Source organism: Tyto alba, unplaced genomic scaffold, assembly GCF_018691265.1.
Source record: "Tyto alba isolate M040663 unplaced genomic scaffold, T.alba_DEE_v4.0 Super-Scaffold_28, whole genome shotgun sequence".
NCBI classification, from domain to species: Eukaryota; Metazoa; Chordata; class Aves; order Strigiformes; family Tytonidae; genus Tyto; species Tyto alba.
Window position 1 is genome coordinate 11,828,594 of NW_024881302.1, and position 27,405 is coordinate 11,855,998.

At 36.4% G+C, this 27,405-nt stretch overlaps 1 long non-coding RNA gene across 1 annotated transcript in view; it reads right to left on the reverse strand.

Annotated features, from left to right (window-relative positions):
- Nucleotides 1-5,068: 5,068 nt before the first annotated feature.
- Nucleotides 5,069-27,405, reverse strand: part of LOC116959348 — a 105,483-nt gene continuing 83,146 nt past the window's right edge. The window contains exons 2-3 of the long non-coding RNA XR_004405787.1: nucleotides 6,196-6,259; nucleotides 5,069-5,122 (exon numbers count right to left, since the gene is read on the reverse strand). This is a non-coding gene — a long non-coding RNA (uncharacterized LOC116959348). The remainder of the gene's footprint in view (nucleotides 5,123-6,195; nucleotides 6,260-27,405) is intronic.

The window sequence follows — 27,405 nt, forward strand, 5'->3', positions numbered from 1 at the left end:
AACACTCATTACCTTTTGGTTCCACTAGGCTGGTATCCTTCACATTTGTTCCACCATGTCCCCACTTGTACACTCTTGCATTTCTATGTGAAAGCATTGGGTGTAGAATGGACTGTCCCTGTTTAACTGCAAATCCTATCACCCAGATTGATTTGTATTTGAGCCTGAAGCACTGCTGCTATTTTTAATAAGCATACTGCCAGGACTGCAACAGGACCCACACCTACCTACCTGTCTGAAGACTCCATGAAGTAGAGAGCTCATTGCATGATTCACGCGTTGAATTTGTATCACCTGCAGTGTTGCTGGATCTTGTGACAGTTCATCCACAGTACATCAAAAGCTTTTGGGCTTGATGGAATTTCTGAGAAAAAATTCCTGTAGGATGCAACAGGAATGTAACCAAATATATGTCATATGTTTTAAATATCAATCACCTTAATAATATAATAAGCTTTTTCAGTACTGCAAAACATGTTAGCAGTAGTTGTACATGACTCCTTTGTACCAGGCTCTAAACCTACAAAAATCAATTTTTGCCCCAGGCAGCTACTACCTAACTTCATGGAGTCACCCTGCAGAAGCAGAAAGAAGCTCAGACAAGTAAAAGGACCTATGCTGGGTGCCCAGGAGATCAATAGAAGAGATAGAATATATAAGTGCTGAGCTCTCTTTACTTCTGGCTGCTGCAATGGGAGATAAATATTTAATTTAATTCGTGTTCTAGCCTAAAGTATTAAATAATAAACAATAATTAACTTAAATCTCTCCAAAACTATCAGCAACTGAAATCAATGTTTGTGTTACTTATCTTAGCTGATATAATGCGTGATGCTTCTTCCTAACTTTAAATATCAATATAAATATTATGTGCAGTCAAAGCCTAGTTCAAAAGCTAAGGAGTCAACACGAATCTTCTCATTGACCTCAGCAGCCTTCAGTATACTTAAGCAAGTTGTAGCTGCACAAGACGGTGGCATGAACTCACCAGTACTTTGTTTCAAAACATGACTTTAAAAAAAAAAAAATAGCAAGAAGAAACAAAGGAATGGAAACACATTATATTTGGTTGCAGTGATCATTTATTTCAGCCTGTAAATGGTGTCTACTGACAGTGTAGAAAACCTGTGCTTTCAGAAGTATGAGAACGGAAAAAAGGAAAGAAGAAGAATAAGGCACAGAGCAATAATGTCCTCCCTCTGCACAACTGCAGAGTTGGAAGGGTGCCTGTTCATTAGCATTTGGTGTGATTTTGTGCCTGTTACAGAGTCTGCTGCTTAATAAATTTACCCTGACAAGGAAAGTATAATCTTTCCTAAGATATTATGGTTATTATCTTCCCTAGATGACGAATCTGTTTTCTTCTTTATGGGAGTGGCAAGAACAGAAAGAAAGCCTTAGCTAACTGGTGGCTGGTTCTAAAGGTTCAAGGAGTTTGAAGTAGGCATTACAGTTTTTTATTATAAGAAATTCACAATGCTGTCTCTGAGCTTCTCTTTATTACTCCCTGGTTTTACAAATTTTATTTGCTACTAGAAAACAATAGTTCTCATTACATTTGCTGTAGGCAATGTCAGAATGTCCCCATCAAAACTGCTTATCAGCCTCATGCATATTGCTGTCAGTCATGCCACGGGCAGATCACTAACTAAGGCAAGACATCCTGAAATGTTCTCATAGCTACATAACTGCCCTAATAATGACATGCAGCTGCCAGTAGCAGCTGATAAATTCGTAGTCTACTTGCTGTCCAGCTTTCACTGCGCTGTAATAAAATGCTGTTGGCAGGTGTAGATGCAAGGGGTGAAACAAGGTCTGCTTCAAAGTTCTGCCCTTTGGAAACAAGGTCTGCTTCAAAGTTCTGCCCTTTGAATTGCTTGTCTTTTAATAACTATATTGGGGATGCAGAATTAAGCAGTACAGTAGAGCTTTAATGAAATTTAGAGTGAAACACTATTAATGTGCATAGATCCAGGCTCTGACACATCCTGTAGAATGAGCTATTCAGCCTAAGGAAATTACTGCCTAGTATATGTTTGTTAACTATGGATTACAACTGACCTGCCATCTGGCACTAAATGAAACAGTGTCACACTTCCAGCACAAAGCAAGTATCAGGGAGGCTGTGATTACTTTGCCAGACAATACTTTGCTTGAATGAAATACATTGTACAGCCTCATTAATTGCATATTTTAACTCTACATGACTGCAATAGTTTGCCATAAAAATAGGTTTCATGAAGCTGAAGTACATACCAGCACAACAGAAAAAGAGAAAGGAAACCTGAAACTGAGGGACTCATCAATTCTTGAACAGGTAGGAGATTAAAAGTCTTAATCTCAGTCCAGTAGATAATCATTTGGAGAGAAATGTATGTAGCACCCTGAACTTAAAACCAGAAAATTGTACATTAGATGGACAGCAGGAAGAGTCAGCAAGCTCTAACGTCAGGAAAAATCTATTTTCAAGAATGTAGTCTTAGCAATACAATACAGAGAAATACTGCAAAAACTTACCAAAAGTGCAACTCTTATCTGTAGATGTGATGCTATTATCACATGAAATCTCAAAAAAGCCCCAGTTCTACAGTGCCTAGTCAAGACTGGGTACAATTTTTATAATTTTGTCAAATGAGCTCTTCTATCATCTCATCTGAGCATTGCTGTATTATGTTGCTCAAAAAAGGACACATCGGATCCAGTTCTTAATTCTTTGTTCAGGTAATTTTCTCTGTATGTTTCCTGACTGATACGGTGTCATTAGCAATTATCACTAATGGTGAAAAAAAATGTACTAAACCATAAAGAGAATATCTGTGCCAAAAATATTTTTGGTAAATTTATAGGGAAAACGATAAATAGCTATTTGAATAATAATGTAAACTCCCAGTCAAAGTCACAGCAGGGAACCTTCTCTCCTGTGTGGAACTCTCCTACAAATCAAGAGCAATAAAGAAGAGAGAGAAGATCAAATTTATCTTTAGGTCTTGAGCTTTACCTGGACTGTATAAGTAAATAATACCAAGTTACTTATTTGCTTACATTTCAAATAGATGTATCTTCAACTCCTCAGATCCCATGTATATAATGTAGGTGAATAGAAACAAGTACAGCATGAATCGTTTCTTCCAGAATGTCAGGTCAAACGTAAGCACTGATTCTTAGCAACACACATCAGTCTAACCATTGCCATTGAAGATGTGCAGAACCTTTAGTACCTGTTTTTGGCAGAAATACAGAAATTTTAGTAAAGATTCCTGAGAACATGCCCAGCTTTCCCCTACTATTCTGACAAGATGCTACCCACTGCAGAGCCTTTTTTGATTTCTACTATTGATAATGTACAGATAAGTTTCTGCCAAGACATTAAACATAGAGAACCAGATTCTTTGCTGAAAAAAATCAATAAAATTATGCCACAGAGAATCTGCCTCTCAGTCTTGACACAATCTGCCAAGTATATAATTCAGACACCTAACTTTTTTTCCCCCAAGTTAAAATTTATGGCTCTGAATAGCTTTTTATTTCACTGTAGATTAAAAGAGAATAACCCCTTCCAGTTCTGTAAGTGAATGCTTTTCTTCTTTTAAAAAATTAAATATTTATTCTGGAGGAAGTATGGAAAAGATCAAGGAAAAACTTCTACAAGCTAATTTCCTACTTATCATTTGAGTTGTAAGTAAGGAAAATATAGATATAACTCTTTTCCATAATTCTATCCAAAATAACTATGCACACAAAGCTAACAAAAAGAAAAATGCAGCTGGGACAATTATGCTCTTTCTGGGTATAAAACCTGTAGACTGAAGTTCTCACAGCTGCTTTACATTTGCTTTTACTCCAGAAACTATAATTTGGAGATGAACTGGTTAAAAGGTAATAGTCACTAAAGGTAATATCCTTTTAAAATACTCTCACAGAAATATAAGTAGTTATTTGACTTAAAACCTTTTTAATATAATACATATTTTCAAGAAAATAAACACTTGTACAAACATGATAAATCAGTACCTACAGCAGCATTAATCAATATAAGAGATAAACAGGCACATTACCAGAAAAAAATAGATGCTTTAAGTTGAATTTATGTACCTCAGCATTAATGCACATATATAGAAATATTAATTACTGTAAACATGTTATCATCTGCAGTCCATTTTTATGGAAAAGTCTGAAGAAAAAAAAAGTTATTGCTAATACTATCTGCACACTAAAAATGCTGCAGAATGTATACTATACCTATACATATACTCCACCATTGGAGAATATAAAAATCAGACAAAGATATTGTACAAAATTCTTTCTGAAATACTATGTGTATTTGAAACACAATCCTATTTTTGAAACCACGGTTTTGATTTTCCTTCCATTCTGTCTCTTTTGTAAACCCAGGCACAGTTAGAAGCTGTAGAAGCAGTAAAGCTGTCCTTGGATTTGGCTGCTTTTTTCTATTAAATGGTATCACACATTCCTCTACAACAAGAAGCCACTGAAACAGGACCATCTTTTGATAGAGTTGCCACCTGGTAAGCTTGCTTGTTGCTTTGTTTTCCTACCTGTCCTGGAACTCATATGACCCTTATCATTAGTGCAGCATAAGAGGCAGAAATGCATGTAGGTTATTTCATGTATTCAGGACAGGTTATGAGAATACTCTCCAAGGAATTGTTCTACCCTCACTCTTATCAACTAGGTCTGCTCCAGGTAAACCTGTCAGGTTACCCAGGTTCAGGGAAATTTGCTGCTCAGCGCAAGGGTGGCAAAAATCAGGTTGCAAAAGAAATCCCCTCTGTTTGCTTTGCAGAGCAATTCATTGAAGGGCTGCAAAGCTCTTCGCTTCTTCATGCTGACAGGAACGAGCCTCATCCCTCTGCCAGTGCTTGTTTCACACAGTGAAGTGGATAGTGCTGGATGGTTGGCAAAGAGCAGGCAACAAGCCAACATAAGACAGCTGAGTACTTTAAAGTGACAAATGGCGTTAATTGCTGGATGCCTGTAGCAGATCCCTCACCTGTTAATGCAGATGACAGTCTCCAAATGCAGTCTCCAAATGTGGGAAACAAAGGACTAACATATCTTAGAGGTGCTGTCACTGTATAGTTATATCAGAAGAGGACCTCCTCTGTAAATATTCAGTGGACTTTGTCAGTATATTTAAATTACTATTTCAAACAATATAAATAAGTACAACAAAAAACATATACTTCTCTCTTGTCCGAAGGTCCAGCAAGCTGTCTCAAAGGCCAGCACAGCCTAAGCTAACTGGTACCATAGGGATCACAGGAATTAGACCCTATTAATCACACTGAATGGGGAGTAAACTAATTTGCTCATCCTGACACACAGATCTGTCTTTGAAAGTAACATGAATTATGAACTTTCCAGACCGCTGTTAATATTGATAAATCTTAAATAATGAACCACCCAGGACTTGCAGCCTCTTTTTGGAACAATCTCTTCCTCTTCATGCAGTTTGGAGACAGTCATGTCTCTTCAACAGCACTGTGTGATTAGAAACCATACCAGCACACCCCTTCAATAGCCCTGCTGAGCTTTATAAAAGTGAATAGCAGAACCGGATAGCGGTTACACTGAACGAGGGTATTCTTGGCCATTGCTTAGCTTCATTCACATACCATACTGTTAGATAGTGAGAAGTGCTACTATATTTACTGTGATTCCAAAACCATTGGTCTCACCCTCTCCATATTAAAATTATCTCTTCACTTGGTATTTCATCTCACTTTTCAACTCAAAATCCACTTTGGTAAAATTAATGAATAACTAGAAAGGAATCTCAGCAGTATTTTAGATTCACTTCTAGTCTTTGAAATCCCTCAGAACCACCCCATCTCATACGATAAGAAAAAACTATACTGCAACAATGGTGAAACAATTTTTACCATAGGATCCAGAGTACCAAGCTACTCCTTTAAACAAGTAAATAAATGAGCATGAGTTAATGAGAAAAAGTATATCTCAGTCTAGAAAAACAACAAAAGTGTGGTTTCACATCAGTTAAAGACAGTCTGCTGCCTCCTCTCTCTCCCCCCACTCACACAAAAAAAAAAAAAAACAAACAAAAAAAAAAAAAAAAACACCAAACCAGACAAGATAGGTATGGTAGTTTGGGGTTGTTTGGGGACATTTTATATTTTTAGAGAGATGCATAAAGTATTTAGAGACTTGATTTACATCTGAGTTGGTGTGAGTTGAAAATACACCATGCTGAAATCACCATCCATGCCAAAGTCACTTCCTGCAATAAAAAAGAAAAAAATAATTAAGAGTAAATGAAAAACTTGAATAAGACAAGCAATAAACAAGATTTCACAAAAGAAAGTATAAATAGTTTCCTTCTTTTCACAGCTGACACCTGGGTGAGCCTATTTGAAAAGACTTATTCAAAGAAAAATACAAAAATCAGGCCCAAGGCACTTCATGGATAAGCATCATTTATTCCTAATTCTTCCATAGCTTAGCAAAGTTGGGTACTAGTGCAATGACATTAGCTGGTCTTGAGTTTCTTTACCTCCAAATACTTGCCAGCTGTTGCTGCCCTGAGCCGACTGTTTGTACATCAGTGTATCTTCTACAGCCATATGCTACTGATTATACACATAGGCAGAATATCTTTATTCATTCAGACCCAAAACTTTAGCTGACTTGCTTCCGAGCTCTGAAAATAACACGCTTCTTACCGCCTGTTTCTCAGCCCTCACAGATTAATTAAATTCTTTTTCTGAGAAGACAGAACTACTTCATTTTTGACATGAAATAGTAAACAGCTTTCAGCTTTTTCCAAAGTCATCTACATAATATGCTAATAAGCAAAGATATTTATTCCAATTTCTTAAATCAATTATAATGATAAAAGCTATTACTTCTGAAAAGAGTTATGGTTCTTTCACAATGGGTGTTGTTACCAAATAATTTATTTGGCAAACCATCCAAAACAATTTAAAGAAGAACAAATTTAGTTCTTAGAATAAATACATATTATTTCTCATTTTTATGTTAAGCTTTTTCATTTTGGCTTTCCGTTTATACTGCATACTCCTCTTAAGACCATTCACTTTCCTGTCAAATACTGTCCTCTCTTCTTTTTATCTCTGTTCCATGGGTTCTACCTCATGTCTTCCCATCATAATCTCATTCAATAAATTTCTGATGCACTGTAACTGAAATTTTAAGTTCATAAGAAACAGGTATTCCGCATTAGAAATAATCATCTTCCTGGAGATGATCATTCACTCTGATCAGCAAACGTTAACTCCAGTAACAAATTACCTAAGCAAAACAGCAAGTGTCACTCGGTGTCTACAGGTCAGTGCTGGAGCACCTGCAACTCCACCCATGTGGTTTGACAGTGGTACTCCATCATACCCTGGTACCGTTTGACACTTCCTCACAGACCTTTGTGTCATCACGGCAATACAAGTAGAGTCTTATCACAGAGAACCTCCTTGTAGCTGTCTCAGAATTCAGCTAGTAATTCTTTTGCTTTTTCACAGTGAATTGCCATGTAAAATGGCAAATAATGTGTTCAATCCTTCTAATTTCTACAAAGGGTTTTAGGTTTTCACAAATTTGATGTATCAGCAGTAGTTTCCTGATCTGATCACAATAGCTCTCTCCTTCCTTGGGTATTAAACTCAAGCAGGAAGGTAGAAAACATCCATGTTTGATGGATGTTTTTGTCATACATAGTCTTGCAGCCCTGGACCCTCACACACAGGTCTCATCCCAGCTTGCAGCAGCTCGGAACAGCCGAGTCCTTGCTGCCATTCCTGCCTTGAAGCAATATGGGATTCTGCAATGGCATCAAAGCCATACAGCTGGCTAAGGTTTTGCCAAGGGCCTTTTGCATTTGATAACAGATATTGTCCTTTCTATTTCTAACACTCACTTTTCTACCACTGAGTGCTTTCACATTACATTTGTATTTATGTGTATTTTAAAACCGAGCTGTTTGACTTCAAAAATGTCTTAATTAAATAAACATAACAAGATGGCTAGCACATATTCATCCTGAAAGAAAACAACAGACCTAGGCATAAGGAGAAAATGTGAGAAAATCAGGAATAACCAATCTTGGATTTGGTTAAAGGGTTCACAGTGCCTACAGCTAGATGTCATTTGAACAGCTTTTTACTCTGTTTCTCAGTGATTATAACCACTTATGAGTTTGATTATAATTTTCTTCTAGGGGCTCAGCTTATAACTAGGCACAATTTGATTCATATCCTCCATCAGTATCAAGAGACTAGAAATCAGCCATCATTATCATCTCACTTCCATTTTAGTGATAAAGAAAAAAGTCACCAATAAGTTTATGAACTGTCAAATCATGGGCTTCATCAGATCCCACCTGCTGTTCCCACAAAGACATCTGAACCTGTACAAAAAAAACATTCTTGTTTTACCTGGCATTCAAAAATTTTATCATCAGTGAACTTTGGGGTTATTTTAACCCTTATTTCTCTGGATGCCCCTCACATCTGCCAGTGGAAGTTTCAAAGAAAATCCCAGCAGAAGTGACTTTCTAAAAAGGGGAAAAAATATACACCTGATTAAGAAAAGCAAACCCAAAAATAAGGATAGCATAGTCTGAGTAGCTGGCTTTGTTCTGATGTATTCAGTTTAATATTCCTAAGTATAAGCCCATGGGTCTGTATGATACCAATATATGTATTTCAGGATGTGAGTGTTAACATTTAGGGGAAAAAACCCAAAAAAACAGCTACAGTCAAAGAACGCTTTTTTTCCGTAAGAACAGAAAAAATATATTTTAACAAACTTTAAAAAATTTATCCATTAATGTGTGTTTGATCCCGTGTCATACTTCAAGGTAGTAAGTTCTTTATTTCTTCAACTAACAAAGAGCAATTGCAGACTTCCAGTTACATGGTTTTGTTTGTTTGTTTGTTTCTTCTGCTACTGTTGATTAATTAGAAAAAAATTTGAGAAAGTTATCATTGTGTGTTTCGCTGCTCTTTATAAGGTCTGTAAACAAAAAGACTGAAGCACTTTTTAAAAATGTGAATGAGTAAATCATATATAATCATCTGGGTTTCAGAATGAGAGAAACTGTGTTTAATGATCAGTTGGATTGGAAAAAAAAAAAATCACACTGACATCTCAAGTAGTACTTTGTAAAAGATAGAGGAATGAGATCTTCAGTTCTCAATTCATTTTCCAATCAGTAAGGATATAATATCATCAGGATCCTACAGATGTTCAGTATCTTGTAGGACATAAGCAAAGGCCTGAAATAGAAGAAGATACATACCTAATCCACATAATAAACAAACACAACTGGCTTTTTGAAGTGCACACACTGAATGAAAAGCAAAGGCTCACTGAAAATTAAAGCAGAGGAGTCATCCAAAGTTTACAGGCCTGTAAAATACACAGCCTTTTCCTCTCCCTGCTCATTTTTCCTGAATTCTGCCTTCTTACAAAAAGCTCTCCAAGGATATAGTCTTTTCTCCCAGTTTCTCCCTTTGCTTTTTCCCAGTCACTCTGCTCTCCAAAACATGAACTGAACTACTTGACACTTCTCTTTCTAGTGCTCTTTTACAGATATATTTCTGTGTATATTCCTATCAGCTTAAGTGACTTTAGTTTTTTTTTAATATATCACTGCCACAGCTGAGTCATAGTGGCACATCCAGTCCACCTTTGAGAGCTCCAAGGAAGCACCAATCTTAACCTGCTTCAGGACTAACGTGCATCCTAACACATTTGCACTGCTGCAGTTTCAGTTTGGCAAACTCTCAGGTACCACTGGAACGAAGTGCCAGGGACACTGAAGACAGGCAGCTTGGGACAGAGATCTGTCGGCTTCTAGGTCCCACCGTTATTTAGCTGCCTGTTTGGCTCCTAGACCTTTCAGTGCTCTACAACCTTTGGCATTTTGACATACAGGAAAAATTAGAAATTACTACAAGACTTCCATGTACTTTTAAAAGAAAAGCAAAACAAAACAAAACCAAAACCAAACATCTGACTGACATGAGACCAACTGAACTGGATGCCCAAACAACTGAATTTTCAAAGAGAATTTTATATGCTCCAGCTGTTTCAGGTCTCCTCCTCCCACTCTGTCAGCCCTGGCCAGCTCCCAGGTGTGCACTGCTGACAGAGCCTGACCATTCTGGGGTCAGGCAGCATCACAGGCAAGGCTGTCAGTTCACAGTACAGCTTCTGGAACAGGCCTCTGGAGCAAGCCACATATTGTTAATGCCTGTGGTGCACTTAGATGGAATAATTTGTATTGCATTTGGATTCAAACTGGTTCAACCTTTCTCATAGAGATTAAGATTTAGAATTAGTTTTGTCACATAAAGCTGAGGTCAATTTAGTAGTTGGTGCCAATTCGAAGTTGGAGTAATCAAACATGAAAAGGCCAAAACTATACAAGGAAATCCTGCTCCCAAAAGCCAAAGCTTTAACCAAGAGAGTAAGTAAATGAGCATGTGAGCAAAGCAAGTATGTGCTTGCTTTGCATTTATTATTCTTCCATTTTGTTTTTCTGATATAAAAAATAAGTGACATTTACAAAAAAAAAAAAAAGCTTTCTTCAATATTTTCTTTTTATCTTTAGATTTGTTCTTAGAATTGAAAGGCATCACCAACAGCATGAAAACAAGACTTGGCTTGTTTTATTAATACAGGCTTTAATGCGCTTGCTAGCACCTCTACAGCCCATGATGTCTTAACAGGAACTTAACTGTGCAGCCTACCAGTATGCAGGTCAAGAAGCACCTTCAGTTCTCTAATGGCTGCATACTTCTAGAAGTTGTAAATTTTGTCAAGAGGAGTGATATCCTTTCTACAAATAAAAAGAAACGCACTTCTCTCTCATTTACCTCAGTGTTTAAGCCACTGAAAGCAAAGAAAAGTGGGCTTGAAGTTGCCCATTTCACTCAATGATTTTATCTCTAAGGCTACGTTTACATGACACTATAACAAGTTTAAATGATTTCACTAAGAATTAGTCCATATTCCAGAGGATGATGGAGAGAATTAGACAAGAAAAAACAAACACAAAAAACCTTTTGCCCTTTACAGTATCTACTATCAACCAGTCCATTTTTATATCAGTGATCTCTGTTCATAATTGCTGGAATAGACAAATAAGAACCAATGGTACGTCCCAGATAGCAGTGACGCAGTTTTCTCCTCTGCATCTGAAGACACTGGCAAGTTCGGCACAGGAGTACAAGCCAAATCAGCCTACCAGGCCTGGCTGTGGCCAGTACACAGGATGACAGGTGCTGTTTAGAGATCAAAATCTCACTAGGTTGAGAATGTCCAGTTTGCATCATCCCTGAGCATCCAACTTGTACTGCTACAGGGATGAACCTCTCCTGTGAAGAGGAAGGAATTTATTCACATATTTGTGAAGATTTCTGTACCATGCCCAATCAGCCTACACTGGACTCTGGAAGTGGATTAAATGCCTTGTAAGAACAAGTTATGATGATATTCAACATCTGGATAGAACAAGAATACTATTCACGGTTTGAGTGCCATTGCATTCCAGTTTGAGAATGCCTGGGAACTAATCCAACTTGATCCATTATAATTCACTACAAAACATGCAAATTTTATGCTAAGTAAGTTTGACTTTATCTCATTTAATATCTCTTTTACCCCATTAATATCAACTTTTATAAGATAATGACTGCTGAGTATTTCAAAAGACTTCTCAAGTTTGGAGTTACAAATCATTCCCATTTCTTCAAAACAGGCAGTACTTACAAGTCTTTCTGGACACAATGTAAATGATGAGTTTAATAGACACACATAGACTGATACCTCAAAAAAGAGTTCCTAGTCAAAACACGTATGGGGGATTTTCTTTCTTGAATGTCTAGATTTACTGGTGGTCAATCATGTTCATTGATAATGCATTTGTGTATTAGTATTGCTAATGGATCATCATTAATTTAAAATGAATTGCTGCTATATTCTTGTCACAAGAACTTCCTGGCATTTTATTTTTCTTAGACAAACTGCTAAATGTAGTTTATTCAAATGGAAGACAGTAACGTAGCGTGAGATCCATGCTTCTAATTAATCTGGCTGACAGTTTTTCCTTTTGATACTAGACATTAAGAATGGAAGCAAGCTGGAATTACTTGGTAATTCTGTGGGTAGTAAGCAGAGCAAGTATAGAATAGTCATACAAGAGGGTATAGATGATGTCGTCAGTGAGACATTCCCTAAAATACACATCATAGAAAGACATGTAGAGGATGTGATAGAAACATTCTATGTTCCCTAGAAACATCTCGTACCGGTCTTGACAATTTAAATCTTCTTATAGAAAGCCTAGAGGTTTGGGTTTGCTTGTTTGTTTTTAAATTCAACGCAGTACAAAAATCAGAATGTTTTATTATGAAAGCATAAAAGTCATATATTTTTATATGATTTCTCAACATTTTCTAAACCAAAGTTTGACAATTTTAAAGTATGTAGACTTTTGATAAAAATTATATCTGCACTGAAAACTATTTTGCTTTAAAAATTGCAACCAGCTCATAGTAACGGACTGAGGATTCAGATTTGTGTGGAATTCTGTGACTAATAATGTGATTGGGAATTATTGTTTTAGAAATAAAGTTCAGTATCATAAGTACTTAAGACCATGAAGGGTCAGGTCTTGATGTGCTGATAGAAAAAGACCCTGATCACAACTATCCACCACTCCCATCCCTGCTGACCCACAGCTGGAGTAGCTCCTGTCAGTCCACACACCCAAGTGGAGTTGCACAACAGTTTAAACTATCTAATACAATGCTGTGGATTTTGCAGTTTAAAGCAGCTGGATTTGGTAGTTCCTCTGGGACACCTGAGCCCAGGAAAAGCAATCTGACAACAACCTTATTTTATTACTATGAGAGTTGCTTTAAAATAGTGTGCTGCAGATTCATACCCAATTTACTTAACATTAGATATCCATGCAAATCCATGTGTGTCCATACAGAGAGTTAGTGCAAAACAGCCTGAGTGATGTAAATTTATAAGATGGCTTACAGTGTGTTAAGTTCTCTGTGTCAAAATACTCACATTATTATCAACTGTTTCACAAATTCATGGAAACGATACCAAGCTGTTGAAGTGTTTGCCAACTTCGTGGTCTGTGTTCCATATCTAAGTGTGTCTCAGAGACAATTTGTGCAGAGCTTAAAACACAAACAGAGGTTATAATGATAGATCAGTGCCTTTCCTTAAAATTGTGATCTAAACCAGAATTATAGGCAGGCTGTATGGACTAATCCCGGTACAGTTTTTCTTGCTCTTTAAGTTGTTTAAACATCTTGTGTTATCTACTATTAATGGATTTTTACATTAGTACCTCATGACATTTTTATGGAAAATAATAACATCAAGCAAATACCCATGTAACTGATTTAGGAAGCACAAATATTTGTGCAATGTTCATGTTCAAACACTTTGTGAATTCTGAAATTGCTTCAGAAAGAATCAGATTGTAACAGAACAAGCTTTGTTCCTCTAACTGTTGTTCTTAATAGACTGAGTATCTTGTACAAAATACTTTTACTCCTATCATACGTATTATTTCAGGAAGAGAAGCTGATAAATGTTTAAATCATCATCGAGACAAAATAAAAGAGAAATTAAGCAAAAGAACTTCTCATTTCCTCTAAAAAGTGTTGATCAAAAACCTATAGCAATACCAGGCAGCAGGAATAAACTGTACTCCTACAGATACATTTTTCTTTGTGCAGTGTCTACTGAAAACCTTTATGGATTATTTTCACACAGAAAATTCAAAGAGAACTCAGATTTTTTTACTAAATAAAAAAAGTCTGGAGTAATACTGTAATAAGTGTGCGTTGAACTCACACACTAGGGACATTAGGATGAAAATATAATCAGGTCCTATGAGAACATTCTTGAACTCACAGCACAATAAGAATAGACTAAGGAAGCATAAAAAAACCAATGTTACCAGTGGAGAAAAGAAAAAAAAAAAATTACATTAACAGAAAACCTAGAGGACAAAAATGGATGTTTCCTTGTTTTGATAGCAGTTAAAAATATATCAGTACTTCTAAATTCAGTCCATACAAACATCAGGGCAGAGACAGATGTCTAGTTATACAATAAAAAGAAAGGTAATTTATTGGGGTTAAAAGAAAATGCCCTGCAAAAATATGGACTTGAGAAGACAGAGTCTTTTTTTGTTTTATTTTAAATTTACCAAATATAACTTTTATCTTCTAAAATGTAAACACTAAAATCAATAAGCCGGTCACAGGTATGAACCAACTGAAACAGGATGTGGGTCCACAAAACACCTAAATAAATAGTTAGGCTAAATGAATGAGATTATATTTCTATTTTTGACTTTGCTAATTTTGTGCATATAATATAACATCAGACTGCATATAGTGCACGTTTTTTCCACGTAATCTGTTAATTTTCACTGTTTATGTTAGATTTCCCCCCCAGCTTTTCTTATTTCCAACATATAGCAACCAAAAAAGCAGGTCCATGCTGCAAACTTCTTCTGTCACACCTCCATTCAGGAAACTTTCAATTTTTTTTTCCCTTCTTAAGAACCACTGACAGAGCAGATCTCTTCCCCTCGGATCAGCTGGATGCTGAACCTTGAAACATGAAGATGCCTTGGGACATGGTATATTCACCACTCTGAATAGTCCTGCCCATCTTTTCCTATCCTGAAGCAGCACCGTTCTCTGCTTCAAAGTTTCCAACATAGGTGGGTAAAATCCAGTTGGACTGTACTCACCTTGCTGATAGCTCCAGGGATGGTTGGGAGGCTGAGAGGTGATGCTACAGATCCTCATGGTAACAAAGTATATGTTACCCATTTAAAATATGACAAACATTTCAGCCATTGGCTCTCATCCAAAATGGACTGTAAAGCCACCAAAATCTCAATCTCACATAAAAGACACTCCATAACAAGGAAACACAGTATTTCCTATCATGCTACAGGTATGTTTCACTCTCTTTTTACAGGTTATAATTACAATGTGCACATAAAATGCCCACAAGCTTGCCATATGTATGCATACATAACACATTCACAAATGTCTTAAAGATATATTGAACACAAATACCTACTGAGAGGCAAGCACAAGACAAGGAATAGCTAGATTATCTGCCAACAATCAAAACTCTTACTTTGACTTTAACTAGTTTAATTCATTCCCTTGTGCACATGAGCAACAACCTTTTATTAATCTTTCCACATTCCCCATCCAGCAGTAAATTCTAATCCTAAAGAGATGGTGTTATTAGAGCTTGGTGTTTGGCTGTGATTGCTCTCCTCACATCGGAAGACGCAATCAGAGGAAGAATTTATGTCCTCTAATTCAATGAATGGATGTGCTACTCCAGTAATTTCTTCAGTAATTACTTGTGGAAAGTATGTTTTCCTGTAATTGAAATTCTACAATGTACAGTCATTTGTTAAAATATATAATTTATTATGGCATTTTCCATCTTCATTTCATTACTTTCCTTCAATACAATGTTTTCATAGTCACATTTTTAATTAATTTTATTGGTCTGGAGACACTCAAAGTTGCAGGGCAACTTATAAGCATTCAAACAGAAAAGCATACTATAAACAGAGAATAAAAACAGAGGACAGGATATAGCAGGGCAGTTACTAATAGAAACAGAAACATAACTTTTTTACCTCTCCAGAGATAAAAAGTAGTCCATACGTAAAAGAACAAAATATTCTCTAATATTCCCCTACTTTATGTAGTCATTCAGCAGTAAAGAACACATTAACAATCCTACTTAACATTCCTGCCCTCTAACAAGCATTCCTAAGGGAACAGTAAAAAGTAGCACAATGTCTTCCAGGGAAAACTGAAAAGGAAATACTGAAGGACGCATTTGTCTAATTCTTTCCTAGCTAGAAAGCACTGAAGACATCATCTCTGTTATTCACAAAAACACTTTTCCTGAGCAAATTATTTAGCCAAGTATTAAAAATATTATAATAAAATTACTCCAAATAGGGCTGGAGGGGACAATATCCCAGAATAAGAATACCAATTAGACTGCTAATCAGTCTCTTAGCAGAAAAATTAAATTTTACAAATTAAATGCATTAAGATATTAACCTGAAATCACATGTAGAAATTGTTGCAAGTTCTCAACAAGCAGAAAATGATCAAACTTCACAGATCCACTTGTGGCAATGCCTGCCTGAGTACAGCCTGCTGTGTGCCCTCTGGCACAATGCCTGCAGCAAACCGGGCAAGCACAACTCCTATTTTATTGCACTTGCAAATAGTGTAATAGTGGAGCAAGGAGCAGTGGCTAATGGGAGGGAAAAGTCAGGAGGAGAGGCAAGAGAGAGGCAAAAGGAGGAAGAGAGAAAATAGGAGACTAGCCTCCTGCTATTGTGTTTTCAACAGGGTGGAGGGGGAAGCTACCACCTTTCCAAGGGGCAAAGTGATGCTTCTACAGGGCCCTGTGAAAATGGTGCTAGCTCTGACATGTTGAGCCTGGCCACCAACTAAGCACCCACCCAGATGCTTGCTCGGTCCCTCTTGCAGCAGCATAGGGGAGAGAATCAGAGGACCAAAAGCAAGGAAACTTGTGGATCAAAATAATAAGTGAAGGAAAAAAATAAAAAAAAAAAACAAGTCATGCAAAGGCAATTCCTCACCACCTCCCACCAGCAGACCAATGCCCAGCCAGTCTCTGAGCATAGGCTACCTTAGAGGGACTAAATTCTCCCATGTATATTTGCCGAGCATAATACTATATGGCACTGAATATCCTTTTGACCAATATGGGTCAGCTCTCCCATGCATTTCCCCTCCCAACCTTTTGCCACACCCTAATATACTCACTGGGAGGGCCGGCAGAATGAGAAAGAGAAAGGCCCAACACTGTGCAAGCACTGTTCCGCAGTAGCTAATCCATTGGTGTGTTACTGACACTGTTTGCGTCACAAATGCAAAGCACAGCACTGCAGTGAGTACTATGAAGAAAGATCATCCCCACCAGCCCCAGTACAGCGGGACCCCACACTGCTCCAGCCTGAGCAGCCTCACGGCTCTCCTTAGTGCTCACTGCCCTCCTCCATCAAATCCCAAGAAAGGCTGCCAGAGACCCATGCCTAGGGAGGGTTTGATTTTAGTGAGAGTAGACAACTGAGTTTAGGAATGACTAATGTTGCATTTGTAAAAAGAAAAGAACATCTCGAAGGTTATGTTTTCTGCTGTTTCAGCAGTTATAGGTCAGATGAAAAGATTGCTAAGAGCAGCTTGAAACCAGATAGCGTTGCTCAATTTTTGTGTGAAGACCCTGTGACTTAGGGCTGTAACTTTGAGATATTAGTTATCTAACAGACTCCGTTTATCTTTCCTGCAAAATAGTTTGAGGACATCTTTTAAGTAACTCTATCATGAATATTCATGACTTACGAAAATAGAAGCATATATATTTGAGTATTTTTATTTTCAGTTTTATATCTCTTTGTATCAAATCCTGGTAACTAGGAAAGGCTTAGCTAAAGAATATTATCTGCTATCCAGAAAAAAAAACTTTCCCCACTTTTGGCTGTAAATGACTTTCATAATTGCAGCTGAGTCTCTCATTTTTCCTCTAACATGAACTGCTCTGTGAAAATCAATATCTCATTACCCAAGCCATAAGGTGAAGCAATTCCAGATCAGAATGCACAGCAAGTCAGTCCTCCCTGCTTGTCTGGAATGACAGGAATGCAGTGAACCTTGATTCAGAGTTTTGCCCACTTACTTAATGTAAAGTTGTGTAATAGCACTGTGTGTTTCATTCAGGAAAGGCATAAATTTAAATATCCCAAATTATTACTAATGAAAATATCCTATTCTGCTAGCTTATGCCAAAATTTTAGGGACTTCTTGTTTCTTTCCAATAACTGCTGGAATAAGTTATTGCACAGATGATTTCAAAGCAAACATTGCCCTAAGCTACAACTTCATCATCTAAAATAAGACTTTACTTGGAAGGTGTTTTAAGAACATGAAACAATGGCAGGTGTACTGTGCATTTTGTTCCTTTCCAAGACATTTCAAATCTTGAGATCATCTCCTTAGAGGTAAGCATAAGATTTGGCAGTGGAAGTCAGAATTTCATACTCAGTTTACTTAACCTTTTACCTTAAGAACACAGAACAGAGAGAAACAAATATAGCGAAGAGAAGTGAAGGCATTCCCGTTTTCTATTAACAGACTTGTGTACCCTTCCCTTCATCTCTCTAACCACAGCACAGTTGTGTTTAGGGCCATGATTAATTCTGCTTTGAAATGGACCTGCATTCCCAGATACTATGCCACTAACTTTAAGAGTTAATTTATCTCAACTTCTTGAACCCCTTTTTATTTTAGATGCTTGGCATGAGCTTCTCCCATATACTTGGATACCTTCAAGTAAGCTAGTCATCTTGATTCCTTTTGAAGTCAATGAACAGAAACCTAGTATTCACCTAAGTTGCTTTAGATGTCAGCCTTAGGATGAGATGAAAGGAAGCCTGTCCATTAATTATGAAGGGAATCAAGATGCCTAGAGCTTACACATAGATACCTACACCTAAAGATAGAAGAGTCTCAACCAAATTTCATTTTTCCTCAAAGCAGGACTGAAATCCATAGCAAAAGGCTCATCCTCTGAGGCCATTAGAGACTAGACTTGCCCAACATACATTCCTACTGAAATTCTGAGACTCCTGCTTGGGCACCTGCTGGCTACTGAAACTCCTGCAGACAAACATACACATTCAGCTTCTAAAGCTCCAAGCTCACATAGAAAATAATTTCATTTTACTAAATGTTTACTCTGGGCTTTTATCACATACAATTTCTTCAAAATATTTTTTATTTTAGTGTACCACCAGTTCACAGCAGGTACCTGAAGTGACAGCAAGAGCTTCTATGCTGAGATCATGTGTAAATAGCAATAAAAATTGATTTCCTTCAGCAGAGGGTATTATACAAACACTGCAATAAGCACCTGATCACAGTTAAGACTTGATCCACTTAGATTTATCTATTTACCTCCCTTGTCTGTACAGTCTTTATGAATATTTTTAGAACAGCAAAAATGAGAAGAAACATAAGCTCAGGGATGACACGATTACTCTTATTTGCTCAGGGAATACATGTTTTCTCTTTACAATGGGATTTCCAAGAGCCTTTTAACAGACATTGGACCTTCATTCAGCATACAGTGCAGGACCAAACACACAGTTTAGTGTAGCATATATAAACAATCCTGCAGACCATATTTTTCTAGTGAATGAAACACCCAGGAGGAGTTAGGCTTCCGAATATCAGGGGTTTTCCCAAGAACAATCTCCATTTTCTGCCTTTCAGTAATTTTGCTACTGAGGCAGTATGCACAAAAGCCAACAACATAAACCACAGTTTGATTATTGTGTGCATACAGAAATGAAAAGAAAAAAAATTCCTGCGACAGTGAAAGCCTGCATTGGAAATATAGGGCACTAAAAGCAAGAGCTAAATACAACAGTCAGAATAGGCAACACAGAAAACCAGTGCTCCAAAATTGCACAAAGAAAACAGAAGTGAGAATACTGTCTTCATTTAGAAAGGAAGTAGAAGCAGGAAATAAAAGAAGTATTAACGAGTAATTTCAGGACTTTTCTTACTGAGAATATGATAAAAAATTTCAAATAACCATCAAAATTCAATGGTTACCTTGACCATTTTGTCAGAAGAAAAAATCAGCACTAAGTAGGGAGAGAGAACAAACAATTCAGCATGTCATACTGAGCCGTTTCACCACTAAAACCTCAGTGCAGCTTGCCTGTATCCATGGTATGTGTGTTCCTGATACTTGAGGACTTCTGTAAAATTAACTTGAACTTGATAGTAATTCAATATTGGTCTTCACCTGTGTGCCAGCAAAATTATAGTCCATAGGATACTTCCTTGTAGTGTTAAAAATGATTGTCAGAAGGCAAGCATAAAGCAAGTACTCTCACTGCACACAAAAGAGCTCTCTTTTTCTGGATTGTCAAACTAGCACCTTTCTATAATTTGAACATATTTTAAACGATAGTCTTAAGCAACTCTCTTGAAATAGTAAAATAAAAAACTAGGACTACATTTTGCTATGCCTCTCCCATGTACCTTTCTTGTTCACTTAGAGCTCCTTCAATGTCCCCACCTCTCAAAGCCGCACTCTTCCCCAGACAGGACACTGAATTGGAGAATTGGTATTTTCAGCAGATTCTCTCCATCTTGGTAAGTAAGGACGTGCAATTAAGACAGGAAATTGAGTTATCACAAGATATGTACTCTAAAAATCTTCATTAGGTTAAAATGGTATCTAAAGAGAAAATATCATAAAAATATTTTCTACTTAAACAAAATCCATAATACAAAGTTTTTGCAAGTCAAAAGATGTCAATAAAGGACATTATAGCACTAATGTGATAAATTAATGTGATCAAGCAAGTACTAATAAGTCACAGAGTAGTGACAGCATTTGTACATATTGTCATGCTTAGCAGTCAGATTCAGCCAACCACCACACAAACCAAAAGGGGTTTTTTTTGATAGCTCATTCTCTTATTCTTCAAGCTTATAACAGAAAAAATAATCAGTTTCTATTATTTATTGGATATTCATGAGAATATCTGACCATATCTGGTATGTTTTTTTAACTTTCTGGAGTTTATTTCAAATGCTCATTTTCCTAAAACTCAAATTTCCCCAAAACTACAAAAACACATGGGAAATTTAATTAAAAGCATAGCAGCTTTAGCTCTTCTGACAACCTGTCTAATTTTTTTTATATAAGGTTTATCTGCTGCTAAATTACTTTCCCCTGGGTAGAACAGGAAGAAAGCTTAGACCAAGCAGATGGCTGGCTTGAGAGGTGGTTTGAGAGTTAATCTACAAACAAAAGTCAGCATCGTGATGGACTACACATGACTGCTGCTTGCCTACAAGTGTAGATAGAACCTAATTTGGAGACTTGTTTTGAATCCTTTTGTTAATTTGTTCTTCAGGAACACTTCAGGAAGAGAAGAGCAACTGGAGTAAAAGGGATGAGTAAATTCATTACTTGGCCACAGAGAAAAGAAATGAAAATAAATCCAAAGGGAGAGAGGGAGATTTATTTAAAAATTTAGAAAGGTAAATGTCCTGCAATTTACTCTTTCAGGCTCAGACTGATATATCTTCACATTTCAGGCCTGGGTCAGCTTCTTCTCACATCCCACTTTTCAAGAGTATTGGACTGTTCCACCATATAAAGAGTGAATTAATACTTCATGGACTGTTCTTGACATGTTTGGAACCAGTAACATTTTAACATGTGACCCAAACTCAAAGATAACCCTCTCCATTAATGCTGATAATGAAGTGGCCTTTATAATAAGGAAAATGATCTAAATCTTTACAAATTTAAACTGTCTTCTTAATTCAGTGTAGAGCTCCCGTCTCTAATATAAAGTTCCTTCATGTATGAACTCTTGCTATAGCTTTCAAAACTCAATGTATCCAACTATTTTCCTTTTTCAGTGCTTTCTGTATAAATAAAAAAAGAACTAAGATTTTAAAAATCATAGATTCAAATGAACCAGTGACAGCAGTTGGTTAACAGGAGTTCTGGAAAAGTAACCAATTTAAGAAGTAACATATAAAGACAGATGCACAAATCCATAACTACTTTTTGAAATCTCACCTGATATTAGATACTAACTTCTGACAGCATGGTTCTCGTTATTTTCTGGTGCTGAGGAATATTTTCTCTAATTGGATAACCAAATATCAGGATCCCAGGATGGATATGTTTGGATTCTTCTCAATGAGAAAATGTGTCACTACTAACTATGCAACCAGGATCACCCAGCAGTGCTGGTACTTGAACGCAAAGGATGATATTATAGTTTTTCTATACAGAATATTTGTAAAAGGTTGAGACTTTTGTTTTACTGGAGGTTGGGTGCTCTTAGCTATTGGATGACTAACTGTGGACAATTTCAGAAAAAACACTCAAATACTTCTGCTGCAAGTATTTTTTTCTTTCCTAATACAAATTGCGTAAACTATCAAGGAGAAACAAACACACATGTCACTTCTGCTACATTCCACCATTCTCTGATTTTATATCCCTTATGTAAAATATGTCTGACTGAAAACATTGACTGTAAGGAAATTATCTGTGTCTACATCAAATGACAGCGTCCATACTATGAATTAAGACATAATAAAGCAATAAGAAACATCTACCTTTAAGAGTCTCCCCATCCCAGTACAATAAAAATAACAGAATCATGAGTGCTTGCATTATATTGTTAAAGCCAGATTAGCATCTCTGTTAAGCAAAATGTAAAGTGCCAGTTGTAAGGAACATATTTATCTCCAATTCCAGTATTCAGAAAGACACGTATGTCCTGTGTTAGAGCAGTGTGAGTACAGCCAATTCAGTGTGACATCTCACAAGGCCCTATGTTTTAACATAATTTGGATCATCTTAATCTTTTTATGTAGTTAGAGAAATGAACTGGTGTGGCACAGTATCATTAAACAACACAATTTAAACCTGGCAAGTTCAAGACCCTCAAACAGCCTCAGACTATAACCAGCATAATTCTGAGAGAAAGGATTCACAGCATCTGTGAAACGGAGAAGAAAATCCACAAATATTCACAGCTCTGCTCTAGTCTCTGCAGGCTATTTCTGCTTCTGGAGCTATCTGAGTTATGATAGCCTATGCAGTGCCTATCAGGATATCCACAAATGCTGACAATCAAAAGAGAAGAAGAAATAGGTCAGAACTTTATTTTCTTTTGCAACTGAAAGAATTCAGGTAGACCTTGATGCTATTAAAAAAAAAAAAAAGAAAATGAAAAATTTACTGTTTCATCTGAATTTCAGACAAAGCTATAGCTATAGCTTATACCACTTGTATTTGCAAGACATGAATTTAGGAACAAATGTAACTGTTGAGTAAGTATGTGGGGACAGATTAGAATGAGAGTTAACACAATCTCCAGTTGTCATCTGTAACCCATCATGTTGAACATTAAATTCAGGGTGGTTTTCCAAATATTATAGAATATTAATTACTATCTGACACTACCTATTTTATTAAAAAAAGCCCAAGAAACTCTGTCAGTAATATTTTAGGACTTGTCAGTACCAAGTAGCAAAACTAAAGCTAATACTGTTGTCACTGCCACCCTGTTTTTATCTGTGCAACCTGAAAAATAATTCCTGGTTTGAACATCTCTGAATTAATCCGGTTCAGTTTCAGAGCTTAAGTTTGCAGCTTGATTTTCTCTAATAAAGAATGGAAATTGCAAAATTATATTGTGTTCTCCTGCACATTACTAGGTGTCATTGAGATGAAAGTTCCCTATACACCACATTTTTTATTGTGATGTTTTTGCAGCACACACAGCATCATCTCTGTTGTAGTTTGCCCAATCATATATTGCTGAGCAAATCCCAGCACTGCACACACTGTAAATATGAAATACAATAGGTCTTTTACTGAACCTTCTCCTGTTCTCAGTGCTGCTCTAAAAGATGTATGAGCAAAAAGGTCAGACGTAAATGTTCATACAAAGCAAATTTCAGGCCGTAACTCAGATTCATTCCAACCACTAAATATGACTCACCGAACAACAACTCAAAGTGAAATTACCTGACAGAGAAAGTATATCCTCCCAGATCATGAGCTCTCACCACACATTATACATTTCAGATATCAAACCCCTGGATAGTAAATATTTTATGCATTTGTTAGAGCATGCAGTTTCAGAGAATCCACAGCCTAATATCTCTTCTTTAGAAAAGTAAGTTTTGAATTTCAAGTCATGATCAAAGTTGTCCAAAGAGTGGGGAATGGACAATTTGTACTCAGCAGTAAGGGCTGCCTTGGCTAAGAGCACTGACTGCTGTAAGCTGTTTGCCTTCCCCTGGTAATATGTTCCATTCCTACCAGGGGATGACATGAGGATTTAACGTTATGCAATGTTTATAAGGAAGGTGGAAAAAAAAGAGCAAAATATTATTTTTAGTTCGGTCCCACTAAATCCACACCCTTACTTAGGGCCTGTGATATACCAGCATGTCCTGATACTCAATATAAGATTCAGTCTCACTTATTAACCGCTGCAAGAACGCAAAAGCCAGTAGAGTTTCAGGTAACATATTTCTTACTATATGATGCATGATTCATTTGCCCTATACTCCTAGAGCTACACACATACACATTTGTTCTGAATGTGATGAAAAAGTGTTTGATTAATACCAATAGTGACAAAAAATTATTTCTGCTCTGTTGCACCCCAGAACACACCTGCTTGCAGGATATACTATTTCTTGTATTTCAACAATTTTTACATTAAATCTAGATAATTCCAATGCCAGAATTTCAGAACTACTTTGCAAAATATTTCTAACAGGACACTTCTGTTAAGTGGAATTTTCCTCCTTTTGTTTAACTGAAAGCTGCTGTGAAAAGTCCCAAATCGGTGAGGAGCAGCGTGTATTCTCAGCTAACTTCTAGCAGAATTAATGCAAATTCTTTATTCTATGTGCCATCTCCATGAATAAATAACCAGTCTTCCTAACTATGAAAATGTATTACAGTTCATTAGATTCTTTTGAGAACATTATTAATAATAAAAGGTTTCATAAAAAATACAGAGAAATAAAATCTATTAGATATTGGTTACAAATTTGGATACAGAGTCCAGCAGGATGTATTTTCTGCTCAGTAGCTAAATTCCCATTGATGCTAGGAGTATTTGATATTAATAGTTCTGAGCAAGTGTGAAACTGAAACAAGGTAAGCTTGAGAAGATTTAAGGAAGTTTTAAAATTCTGGCATATTAAAAGTAGAAATTGGTATTTGACCACTTTCAGCTAGCCTTTCTTCCATGTTTAGACTGCAATTTAGCAACCCCATCTTTCCACATTACCTTTTTCACCAGAGCACAGTGTTTCTGTACATCACATTAAAAACTGTAAAACCAAAGTGAGACAAGGATTAGGCATTTAAATAACAAACCTTACATTTCTGTGATTTTGTTTCTGGATTGCTAAGGTGGCCTCTAATAATCTTAATGGGACTTTTTTGATCAAGTGTTTCAAAAGGTCACTGTATCAGTCAGCTAACACCACTGTCAGAAGTAATAATAACTGGTAAGTTTTACTGTCAGTCAACTATCAAGAAGGGCATAATGTCAAATTAACTGGAGTTCACACAGGAAACATAACTACTGTGATTTAGTAATATATTCCAACAATTCTCATTTTTTCTGAAGTTGTCTTGCAGCAGCACTTACAGAGTTAGCAAGAAAGTATGCTGATAGACTTGTACTCATAAAAAGATCTAATCAATCTTTTTTCATTTCTATGTATTTAGCAGAAGAATGTAAGTGGATATAGATGTCTAATGTGAAACAAAATTGCCCATATAGAATGTGACATCTGCTTATCAAATACATTTTTCTAACTCTATTTCACAATTACTAGTTTCCAAACTAAAGGATTAGACTTTTGATAATAGTTTGAATATTTTAACCTTGCCATGACACTCCCTAGAATAGTCCTAACGATTAACCGCACAGAAGGGTTGGGACGTTATTCTCTCACGTACTTTATAAGCATAGTATGAAAGAGTTGTTGAGTAAAAAACATTAATCACCTTTCTTGATTTGCAGTACTCATAGCACAGCACAGAAACGAATGCCTAGGGATACATCAGTATCAGACGCACACAATCTGCTTGGTTTGACTCACCCTTCCTGACGTCATTGTTTTTAGACTACACACTCCAAGCAGAGCTACATCAGGCACCTCTTACAGGCACATGAAGTACATTTCTGGTAAGCTAAGTGACAAGAATTGTTTGGAGTGATGTAGGGACAGATTTCTACTTATAAACCTATGTACAACTGTTATTCCATCTGGGTGTTTCAGAAAAAATGATGAACAGGAAAACGGCAGGAATATAACCATATTCTATTTGAAATGGCAATGTCTTGGCATGGGTTTGGGTTCTTTTAAATGAAGAAAAAAATTTACCATAATAATATTGTTGCATCTTTTATGATAGCTCTTTTTTTCTGCTTAAGGAAGTGACACTATTTCCATATAGTATACTATACTGGTTAATCAGTGGAAAACACAACTTAAAATTACATCAGAATTAAGTATTTTGTGTTCCAGTCCAACTCCTCAAAATTCCACGTACTACAGCTTTCCATCAGCCATCCAGCACATTTCATACACTCACATGAAGTCACAAGATTCCTCAGAAAGTACACTGTAGCTAAGCATAATTTATATTTTGCAGAAAAATTAAAGTGAGTTAATTTGTTATGCTCATGTCAAGCAACTTCTCAAATATAAAATATTAACAATTTCAAAATGAACAAGCAACTCACACCAAGTGCAGGTTGGTATGACATCTGCCAGAATGGATAAATGAGCCAGCTTTCTGCAAAATGCCATAAGGAGTTTCATATACAGTTTATATATTATAGGCTTGGGGTTTGCTGCACAGTTCCATACCCAGTTAGAGATGATCAGATGTTTAGTGGATCATTCATGGTGCTTCAAAATCCTGGCAAAGAAATCCATTACTTATCATCTGCAGAGGCTTCTTTCTTTCTTACTGCTGGTCAGAGGTGGTAATTTGTTCTGTATGCCATTTGGGAAGTGACGGCAGTATCTAGGGCCCCGCTCACATTCATAGAGACTACACTGAGTTTAGTACAGTTTTGAAAGAATTTAACAGGGTTTTTTTAGTGGGTTGGTTTTTTTTTTGTTTTTTTTTGTTTTTTTTTTTTTTTTGGGGGGGGGGGGAGGGGGGCACTGTTAAGTTTTATCAGGATCTGTGTCACCTCCAGATCACACCATCAATTAAAAATATTAATTCTCATTCTCTACTGAATTCGACAACAACTTTACTTTTTTGATTATTTTTCTAATTAAAAAGCAAAATTAATATATTTGGGGTTGTCTTCATTTCAGTCTTCTAATGAATTAATCTTGTAACCACCAACAAAAAAAAGTAGACATGATCAGTTGATTTGGGTTTTTATATTGCAAAGATAGGGCTAAGAAAACTTTCATGACTAAGTGAAATTTAAGACTATTAGACCAACACTAGACATATTTATATTTGTTCTTCAGTCAATAATGTCACTTTGTCAAAATTATGTTCACTATAAGCTCTAAATAAAAAAAAAAATCTTATCTAGTATATTTTATCAATTATTTACGAAGAGCTCTGTTCATAAGGCATGTCAGAATATCTGGATGGATTATTGTATTTAGATGGTCACTCAGGGTGTATTTGACTGGAAAAAAATACTCAATACCACTAAATTGTCCTACT